This window comes from Caretta caretta, chromosome 2, assembly GCF_965140235.1.
Source record: "Caretta caretta isolate rCarCar2 chromosome 2, rCarCar1.hap1, whole genome shotgun sequence".
Classification (NCBI taxonomy): domain Eukaryota; kingdom Metazoa; phylum Chordata; order Testudines; family Cheloniidae; genus Caretta; species Caretta caretta.
In genome coordinates, this window is record NC_134207.1 from 270,537,604 (window position 1) to 270,548,117 (window position 10,514).

Consider the following 10,514-nt stretch of genomic DNA (forward strand, 5'->3'; position numbering starts at 1 on the left):
GGTGTGTAGTGTCTGAGTCTGCCCTGAGAGCCCTCTGGGGCAGGGCCCTGGCCTGTGCTGTGTGTGTCCAGGGCCTGGGTACATGCCACCGTAGAATAACACGCGATGCAGGGCTGGAAGGGACCATGAGAGGTCAGCAAGTCCATCCCTCCCCGCACCTCTCACTGAAGCAGGACGACGTATACTTCAACCACCCCCACAGATGGTCTGAGTGTATCATGGTTGCGGGCCGGTGTGTCCAACAGCAAACCCCCCTCCCACCCCCTCTTTACCCACACAGCACACAGGGAAACTAAGGCACACGTGGTAGTCATGCAAAGCACCCCATGCCTTAGCTATCACCTTGCAGGGAGGAAGGGCCCAGGCCATCAGTTGCCAGGAGACAGAGTGTCGGCCATTTATGTACCCTGGCCCTTTGCTCTGCAACAATTACACCCCCTTATCCCACCCCCTAGAGACTTAAGAAATGCCTAGGGGAAACTGAGGTACCCCTACAGTATTCAGAGGAAACATTAAGAACAGTCCCACTTCGTCATACCAAGACCCAGCGTGCCCCAGAGCGGATCCACCTCTCCCCAGGCAGAAATGCTGAGAGGGTTTGGGGGGCAGAGGCAAGGCTCGGTGGGGGCTCCCTGCAGCCCCCAGCACAGACTCTCCCCGCCTGGCTGCTGAGAGGCCTGTGCTGCTCTTGCTCCTGCATGCAGCTGAGCCAAGCTGCCAGCTGTGCTCTCACCTGCGGGCTCCTGGTCCCAACCCCCATCAGTCCCCAGGGCAAGTCCCTGCAGCCAGTGCCCAGACAGGGGCTCGTGAGGGGCAGGAGGGTCTGGGATGCCCAGAACCTCAGCACAGGACTGGACACCCAGGGCATCTCTCACTGAGTCGCCAACCCCCTGCAGTCAGAACCTCCAGCCTGACCCCACAACCCACCTCAAGCTTAGGGCTGGCATTGCCTGCTGGGCAGCCGCACTCTCACCCAAGTGGCACATGCAGGGCCAACCTCTAGCCCATGGCCAGCACTGCAGCCTCCTCACCCTGCCAGCCCTGCCCACCCCTGCCCTGTAATCTGATCTCCAGTCTGCTGCCCCCGCCTACCACTGTGTTTGCCCTTCCTTTCCCACCTTTCACACTCCCTGTCCCTGCCCCTAGATTCTCTACCCCTGCAGATTCTCCTTTCCCCACACAGCTCCCCTGCATGCCCCCAACATTCTCCTGCCCTCACACTGCAGGAGCCACCATCTTCCCAGGATCAGCCTGACTTGGCTTCCCTTGGGATGGCTATCTTTGATGAGGACGCAGCCTAGCAGTGGCCATGTTAGCGGTGTGCCCTGTAAGGCTGCCCCAGGGTGAGGCTGCTCCATGGTCCTCCCCGAAGCCTGCTCAGCCCGCACCTCAGATCCTCATAGAATATCAGGGTTGGAAGGGACCTCAGGAGGTCATCGAGTCCAACCCCCTGCTCAAAGCAGGACCAATCCCCAACTAAACCATCCCAGCCAGGGCTTTGTCAAGCCTGATCTTACAAACTTCTAAGGAAGGAGATTTCACCCCCTCCCTAGGTAACGCATTCCAGTGCTTCACCACCCTCCTAGTGAAAAAGTTTTTCCTAATATCCAACCTAACCCTCCCCCACTGCAACTTGAAACCATTACTCCTTGTCCTGTCCTCTTCTACCACTGAGAACAGTCTAGATCCATCCTCTTTGGAACCCCCTTTCAGGTAGTTGAAAGCCACTAGGCCATCAAGGGCACCCACGCAGCACCCCCCGTGAACAGGCTGGGTTTCCAGAACAGCAATGTCATGCTGCTACCCTCAAGGACCCACCCTGCTCCCCACACACCCCGCCCCTTCTTACAGCACCCACCCTGTCCCCACACTAGGCCACCACAGAATCCCACCCTGCTCCCTGCACCCACCCTAGTCCCCATTCACTGCATCCACCCTGCCCCCAAGCTAGTCCTCACTCACTGCACCCCCCTGCTCATGCACCCCCCAGGCGGCTGCTTCCCAGCAACATGCAAGGGATTCATATCATGCTGCCAGGAGATGACGGGGTCCCTTGCACGTGATTTTCTATCCACCTCTGATCCTGGAGTGCCCTGCACCCTCCCTCTCTCGTGCTATGCCCTGCCAGCCCTGCCCCCGCTGTCTCCCTCAGCACGCCCCAAAACGAACAGCTTGATAACCCTGCTCAGCCCTGTCCCCTCCCCAGGCCAGCAGCCAGAGGCAGAAGGTCAGTTTATGTTTCCGAACACTGCTCTTTATACACTTCCAGACAGTTCTTTCAGCAGCTTCCCCCTCCCCCAGGCCCTGGCAGACTCTCCACTGCCGCAAGGCCACAAACCCAAACACACTGGGCGTCTCTAGGCCACACTGGGAGATAGCCTGAGCAGAGGAAGAACAGGGAAGCATTTGAAATGTAAACACAGTGCTGTCTGGGATACACTGTGGCTTTAACAGGACCTGCTCCTTACCTGCCCAGAAGGGGACCCAGGGGACTGTCTCAACAGACCAAGGTGCACACTCTGAAGGATCTGCCCTCATCCAAGCAGGAGTTAATTTAGGGCAGTCCCCGGGCCTGTGCTAGGCGGGAGAGTAGACTGGATGATGCTCCCTTCTGGCCTTGAAATCTGTGAATCCCGTCGTGATCAGCTCTGCCCCTGCCAGGGAGGCTGGCCCTGGGCAAGGCGCTGGCCTGGGACCCAGGAGCTCTGCATTCAACGCCCAGTTCACATTCCCATTTGTTAAACTGCAGTAACTTGCCCTCTGGCTGGCTGGCTAGGCCAGGAGCTCTGGAGCAGGGCCTGTTTCCCACTAGCTCTGTGCAGAGCTGCTCACATCTGGGCCTTCTAGCAGCTCCTACCATTCAGATTTTTCTGCCCTGGCTCAATCCCTCCCATCCGTCCCCTGGAGATCTCCCAGTTACCCCCAGCTCCGCAGCCGTGGCAGCTCACTGCCCCCTCCCTCCCCTCCCCTGCCGCTGCCCCTGGCAACCCCACTGCTTTGTCACGGCCCCTTGTCAGTAATCCTGTCCCAGGGTGAATACTCGGCCATCCAGCTCGCAGGTGAGGCCTGCTTGCCCCCAATCTCTGCTCTGGGTCCCGAGGGGCCCCTCCCAACAGGAGAGCTCTCCTGGTATTCTCTGGCAGAGCTCTGGGCCTCCCGGGCCCCATCGCAAACCAGATCCCTGATTACTCCTCATTTCCTGATTAGCAGGGGCCAGGGGGAGATGAACGCCTGCCTGCTGCCCTCACTCAGTGCCAGCCTGTAGCTGTCTCCTCTCTGCTTAGGGGATGGGTGGAAGATCCCGCTCCAGCTTCCCAAGCCAGCCCGGCTGCCTCTTCCCATCTCCACACCCTGCATGTGCAGCCAGATGGGAGGCGAGCAGAGCTGGGGAGAGGGAGAACTGCCAGCACGGGTGCCATGGTTCCCCAGAGCTGGCTCCCAGGCAGCAGTCATAGCCCATCACCTTTTGGACCCAGACCAGCCCCTGCTGTCCCAGGGGGCGAGCAGGATACCCAGTGGTGCCATGGGGTCAGCCTGTCGCCGAGGGTCTTTGTCAGTACAGAGTTGCTGCCAGTGTTGAGGGGGGGCCTCCCCCTATACACAAACATGTAGGCTGCAGGATGAGTCAGGTCTACAAACAGCCAGACCCCGGCCAAATCTTGCCCCCTGCCCTGATGTCTCCCAGTCCCTGAGTTAACAGCACCTTCTCCTGTCCTGCAGCCTGCCCTGCACCCCCATGCCCAGGCCTCTCCAGAGCTTCTCCCATTGCCTTTGCATTGCCACAGCCCCCCGGGCACTCTCCCTGCCCCCGTCTGGTGGTACCTCCCTGCTGCTGCTCCGGAATCCCGGTCCAACACACGCTGCAGCTCACCTCAAGGGCTCTCACTCCTGCTGCTGGGGAGGCTGCCCCATAGGCCAGGGTGCTGCTGCTGAGACCAGCCCAAGGACGGAGGAGCTAGGAAAGGAGGTGAAGGGAAAAATGAACGCTGGCAGGGGCAGCTGGAGAGAGTCATGCCCCAGCCTCCGGACCAGGGGGGTTCTTGTCTTTTCCCACGGGGACCACTCTAGAAACACAGAGTTTGAGTGGGAAAGGCCTACTTGGTCCCATCCTGAGCCTCCCCCTGGGCCAGGCAGAGCTGGGCCCTAAAAGACCTTGTGTTGCCAGTGCTCCCCTGGGGACAAGCCCCAGCCAGATCTCTGTCCCGGACGGGGACGTGACACTGGCACCCTCCCTCTGAGGTGTCCGAGGCTTTGCCCTCACACAGGCAGGAGCCACGCAGCAGCTCACTAGTACCTGCAGGGGCAAGGGGCTCATGGGCTCGGGAAGGGCTGTGAGGGGAATGGATGACACTTTCTGCCCACAGCCAGAGCAGCTGACTCTGGGATTCAACCCCACTGGCTGATCTGGAGGAGGGGGGCAACCAGGCCAGATGGGCCCACCAGGCTGATGCAGGGCAGCAAGAGGGTGCAGGCGGGGTGTCAGTTTAGAGGGGCCTGTTGTTCTGTTCAGGGCAGCATTGGTGGGATAATGCCAAGGCCATGAGAACAGTCTGTGCCTGAGAAGCTCCAGGAGTGGAAGCAGCAGCTGCTGGGTCGTGTCAGGCCGACAGCTCGTCCCAGGACTATCAGCACATTCCAGTGGTATCTGTCCAAGGTGCTGAAAGCTATGTCCTGTGGTTCGAGGACCCACAGCTACTCCGAGGGGGGAGGGGGGTAACAGGGGAATTCATCCCAGTTGCACAAGCATCCCATCAGCAAGGAGCTTCTAGGACGGGGCTGGATCTGCAGGGCAGAGTGGAACAACAGCTTTGGGGTTCATGCCCTGGCACCACAAACAACTTCGGCTTCTGCCCCACCGAACCCCCCGACTAGGGCCTGACTGGAGAGCGTGTCGGCACAGCCATGCAATGCAGCCACCATGAGGAGGTGCAGCCCAAGGAGAGCACAGCTCCCGGCATGCAGCACTCCATCTTGAGCCCAGAGCATGGCCACGTAGCTCAAGATGGAGCATTGCATGCTGGGAGCTGTAGTCTCCCGCCTCTCCATTAAAGCCACACTGAGGTGCCCCAGTGTGACAAAGTGGGAATGTTCTTAACGTTCTGTCTGAATACTGTGTGCCTCAGTTTCCCCTAAGGTGCCATAAGTACTCCTTTTCAGTTTCCCCTATGTGTTACTCAAGTGTCTAGATGGGGGGATAAGGGTGTGTGATCATTGCAGAGACCCCTAGAGGGCAGGTGTGATGCAGACTGGCTGCCTGGGACAGAAAACACCAGGCCAACACTCTGTAACCTGGCAACTGATGGCCGAGGCCCATCTGTGACGAAGTGGGACTATTCTTAATGTTTCCTCTGAATAGTGTGGGGGTGCCTCAGTTTCCCCTAGGCAGTTCTTAAGTATCTAGGGGGTGGAGTAAGGGTGTATGATCATTGCAGAGCCCTAGAGGGCAGGTGTGTGAAGGGGTCTGGACACAGAGAATGGCCGACACCCTGTTTCCTGGCAACTGATGGCCTGGGCCCTTCCCCCCCTGCAAGGTGAGAGCTGAAGGGTTGGAGAAGAAAGGAATCAGGTGACCTCCTGGCCCGGGAAAGGAACAAAGCCCAGAGGAGGAGGGGCTGGAGGGGGTTTCAGTTTGGGGCTGGCTGGGACATGGAGTGAAGTGCAGACGTGGTTGTCTGGCTCACTGCCCCCCAGAATGGACCCAGCTGAGGGGTCCCGTTCTCTGCACCTGCAAGCTCTGTTTTAGACCATGTTCCTGTCGTCTAATAAACCTTCTGTTTTACTGGCTGGCTGAGAGTCACGTCTGACTGCGAAGTTGGGGTGCAGGACCCTCTGGCTTCCCCAGGAGCACCGCCTGAGCGGACTCGCTGTGGGAAGCGCACGGAGAGGCAGAGGATGCTGAATGCTCCGAGGTCAGACCCAGGAAGGTGGAAGCTGTGTGAGCTGTGTGTCCTGAAGACAGGCTGCTCACAGAAAGGCGACTACCCCAGAGTCCTGACTGACTTCATGGGGAGCAGTTCCAGAGCATCGCCCGGGGACTCCCTGACAACTGGTGGCAGAGGTGGGATCTACTGCACCCCGTGGATGGCGCTTCCTGCAGTAAGTGACTGGGGAGCAGTAACACGAAGGGGGATTGCCGAGGACCAGGCCTGCTGAAGGCTCAGAGAGGAGCGGTTTCGGGGGGCGGTTAACCCCTGGGAGTGTGTGACCAGCGAGAAGTACTGTGCAGTAATGGGGTCCCCCTGGGGACTGCAGTGAGCAGTCTCAGGGGCGGAGGAGTCTGCAGCTCGACCCTGGCAAAGAGGTGGTGACCTTGAGAAGGGCTGGCACACTAGGGGTTCTCCCTGGAAACCGTGGGGAGCTGAGAACACACGGGCCTGTGAGTCCACAACAACTTGGGAGGAGCGGAGTGATGGCCTGTCACCGTCTCCTTAAGAAGGACATTGTAACCCTGTGCAGAAAGAGAGGGTTGAGCATTGGAAAGTTCACCAAAGCAGAGTTAATCGTGCAGCTGGAGGAGGATGACCGCTCTAAGGAACAGATTCCTGACCCCAACTGGGGCTATAGCAGGATCTGGGAGCAGCTGAAGCGGGAGCCAGGCATCGCCAAGACTCCTGTCCCCGACCAGACGGGGGTCTTCACGATCGGGTTCCCCATCGGGGGATCGAGACGGACGGGATTGGAGCTGAGTCTGAGAGAGCAAGAGGACTGTGGGGGACAGCGAGAGCCCGAGAAAGAGCTGCAGAAGCAGCAGCAGCATGAACTGGCGGTGGGGGAGCGGAGAGGCCTAGGGGACCTCCCCGGGGTGAGTGGGGATAGATCCCGGGGGGCCAGTTCCGCAGGGAACCTCGAGACTAAATTGCTGCCCCTGGTTAAGGAGGGGGGGGGTGTGGATGCCCACCTCACTGCCTTTGAGCAGGCTGGCGATTTGAACCAAGGGGACCCTGCGGAAAAGCCCCGGTGTCTAGCTCCCTTGCTGGGTCCCAAGGCCATAGACTCCGTCAGCCAGATGGTTGGGGATGTGGACAGGCTCCCACTCCTGACCCCAACCTATATGTCTGTGTGGAGTTTCCTGGGGCCAGGCCCCTCGGACCTCCAGTGGGAGCAGAAGGTGATGGTCAATGGGGAGACATTCTTGGGGTGGCCAAAGGGCATGGGCTGCATAAACCTTCCCACATGCGGCCTGCGAGTGCTATCGACCACCCCTGACCTAAGGGAGGGTGTGAAAATGGACGGGCGTGGTGTAACTCCTACCAAGGAATGGGAGAGATGCTGGGGCATCCATGGGAACGTTGGTGGCTTCGAACTTCCCCAGGTCACCGGCTAAAGTGACCCCGCTCAGTTCGATCTCGAAGGGGGGAGAGATGTGACGAAGTGGGACTATTCTTAATGTTTCCTCTGAATAGTGTGGGGGTGCCTCAGTTTCCCCTAGGCAGTTCTTAAGTATCTAGGGGGTGGAGTAAGGGTGTATGATCATTGCAGAGCCCTAGAGGGCAGGTGTGTGAAGGGGTCTGGACACAGAGAATGGCCGACACCCTGTTTCCTGGCAACTGATGGCCTGGGCCCTTCCCCCCCTGCAAGGTGAGAGCTGAAGGGTTGGAGAAGAAAGGAATCAGGTGACCTCCTGGCCCGGGAAAGGAACAAAGCCCAGAGGAGGAGGGGCTGGAGGGGGTTTCAGTTTGGGGCTGGCTGGGACATGGAGTGAAGTGCAGACGTGGTTGTCTGGCTCACTGCCCCCCAGAATGGACCCAGCTGAGGGGTCCCGTTCTCTGCACCTGCAAGCTCTGTTTTAGACCATGTTCCTGTCGTCTAATAAACCTTCTGTTTTACTGGCTGGCTGAGAGTCACGTCTGACTGCGAAGTTGGGGTGCAGGACCCTCTGGCTTCCCCAGGAGCACCGCCTGAGCGGACTCGCTGTGGGAAGCGCACGGAGAGGCAGAGGATGCTGAATGCTCCGAGGTCAGACCCAGGAAGGTGGAAGCTGTGTGAGCTGTGTGTCCTGAAGACAGGCTGCTCACAGAAAGGCGACTACCCCAGAGTCCTGACTGACTTCATGGGGAGCAGTTCCAGAGCATCGCCCAGGAACTCCGTGACACCATCCTCCGCAAGAATCAGTTTGAGGTGTTGGAGAAGAGTGAGAGGTGGAGGCCAGGGGACCTGTTTGCCCGGGAAAGAAGCAAAGGAAGGAGGAGAGCACCTGGGTGTGAATGAGGGTGGGCAGCTGGAAGCTGGTCAGTCTCCTGGTTGGGACTTGGGGGGGGTGGGGGGGGGAAGAGTCCAGGGCTCTGGATCCCCCCAGGTTGGACTTGGCTGTAACTTCCAGTTTCCTGTGCTAACAAGCTCTGTTCTATGCTGGGTTCCTGAGGACTAATAACCCGTCTGTGTCTCACGCTGGCTGGGAGTCACTGCTGGCTGTGGCATTGGGGTGCAGGGCCTGGCTGCATAGAGGGAGGCGGGTGGAGATTCCTGGGGGAGCATGCTGTGTTCTCACCTGCTCGCGGGGCTCGGAGCGGTGGTCGGGTCAGGCACTTGGGACCATGCAGGCTCTTCTTCTTGGAGGGCCTTGGGGCTCCCAGCAGTCTCTGGGTCCAGGTCGTGTCTGGGGAGGAAGGCAGGCACAAATCCCTAGTGAGTGACCCCTCCTGCTCTCTGCCCCACCCACTGGGCCAGGGACACTAGCCGGCCTTGCCTATATTCCTTGTCCCTGCCTCGCCTCCAGCCAGCGCTCGCAGCTGGCCTGGGTGAGGAGCTGGAGTCAGGAGAGGCGCAGGAGGAAGGGCTTGGGCAGCCAGCGCAGAGAGGGAGGAAGAGGGTTCATGGGCCAGTGGCTCCAAAGCCTTCCAGGCCCACAGGAAACAGGAAGAGGAGCCAGGAGGAGCTAATGGGCCCTGAAGTCTGCAATTGCAGGCCGGCCCAGCCAGCTGCTGGCGCTGGGGCGGGGCAGGGTGACCAGTGCTGGGGCCACTTTCCCTCCCTAATAGTTCCACGGGGAGCCCCTGCCTCATCCAGTAATCAATGGGCACAGAGCCCCCTCCCCACTCAGCACCTCCCTGCTCTGCCCCTGCCAGGGTCTCCCCCTCTGGCCCCTCAGTGCCTCCCCCCTCCACCCCATGGCAGGGACCACCCCCACCCCAGGGACCTCCCCCCTCTGCCCCCTCAGCACCTCCACCCCCCCAGGGACCTCCCCCCTCCACCCCCACGCCAGGGACCTCCCCCCTCCGCCCCCTCAGCGCCTCCACCCCCAACCCCAGGGGCCTCCCCCCTCCGCCCCCTCGCCAGGGACCTCCCCCCTCCGCCCCCTCAGCGCCTCCCGCTCCACCCCCATGCCAGGGACCTCCCCCCTACGCCCCCTCAACGCCTCCCCCTCCGCCCCCACGCCAGGGACCACCCCCACCCCAGGGACCTCCCCCCTCTGCCCCCTCAGCACCTCCCCCTCCACCCCCAACCCCAGGGGCCTCCCCCCTCCGCCCCCTCAGCGCCTCCACCCCCAACCCCAGGGGCCTCCCCCCTCCACCCCCTCAGCACCTCCCCCTCCGCCCCCACGCCAGGGACCTCCCCCCTCCGCCCCCTCAGCGCCTCCACCCCCAACCCCAGGGGCCTCCCCCCTCCACCCCCTCAGCACCTCCCCCTCCGCCCCCACGCCAGGGACCTCCCCCCTCCGCCCCCTCAGCGCCTCCACCCCCAACCCCAGGGGCCTCCCCCCTCCGCCCCCTCAGCACCTCCCCCTCCGCCCCCACGCCAGGGACCTCCCCCCTCCGCCCCCTCAGCGCCTCCCGCTCCACCCCCAACCCCAGGGGCCTCCCCCTCGCCAGGGACCTCCCCCCTCAGTGCCTCCCGCCCCCGCCGAGCGCTCACTTCACCGCCCGCCCCCTCAGCCCCGCTCGGCTCCGCCCCTTCGAACGGCTCCGAGTCCCCGCGCGAAATTCTCCGGGAGACCCCGCCCCTCGCCCTCCATGGCCTGCCATTGGCTAGTTTTCCGCGACACCCCGCCTATTGGGAACATCCGCCAATCAGCGCTGCCATCCGCGACGAGGTACGCCTCGGCCGCTGCGGAGCGGCCCGCGGTCCCGGCTCCCCCTCCCCGCGCCTCGTGTGGCTGGGGCTGAGCGCGGGAGAAGGAAGTTCCCGGCGGGGGCGCACGGAGCGGGCTGGGGGGTCCCAGGGGCGGGGCTGGGCTGGGCTGGGCTGTAGGGGGGTCCAAGGGGTGGGCTGGGGGGATCCCAGCGGTGGGGCTGGCCTGTAGGGGGGTCCAAGGGGTTGGGCTGGGGGGTCCTAGAGACCGGGCTGGGCTGTAGGGGGGTCCAAGGGGTTGGCTGGGGGGATCCCAGGGCCCGGGCTCGCCTGTAGGTTCAAGGGGTTGGCTGGGGGGATCCCAGGGGCGGGGCTGGCCTGTAGGGGGGTCCAAGGGGTTGGCTGGGGGGTCCCAGAGACCGGGCTGGCCTGTAGGGGGGTCCAAGGGGTTGGCTGGGGGGATCCCAGGGCCAGGGCTGGCCTGTAGGTTCAAGGGGTTGGCTGGG

At 61.9% G+C, this 10,514-nt stretch overlaps 1 protein-coding gene across 3 annotated transcripts in view; it reads right to left on the reverse strand.

Annotated features, from left to right (window-relative positions):
* KCNH2 (potassium voltage-gated channel subfamily H member 2) overlaps positions 1 to 8,999 on the reverse strand; it is a 126,099-nt gene extending 117,100 nt beyond the window's left edge. The window contains exons 1-3 of one of the 3 annotated variants that reach the window (XM_075126108.1): positions 8,687 to 8,999; positions 8,489 to 8,596; positions 3,872 to 3,955 (exon numbers count right to left, since the gene is read on the reverse strand). The gene's annotated coding sequence lies outside the window, so the exon portion shown is untranslated. Of the gene's footprint in view, positions 1 to 3,871; positions 3,956 to 8,488 lie in introns of all 3 variants that reach the window. The other 2 variants (XM_075126107.1, XM_075126110.1) reach the window with 2 other exon arrangements.
* Between the last annotated feature and the right edge of the window lie 1,515 nt (positions 9,000 to 10,514).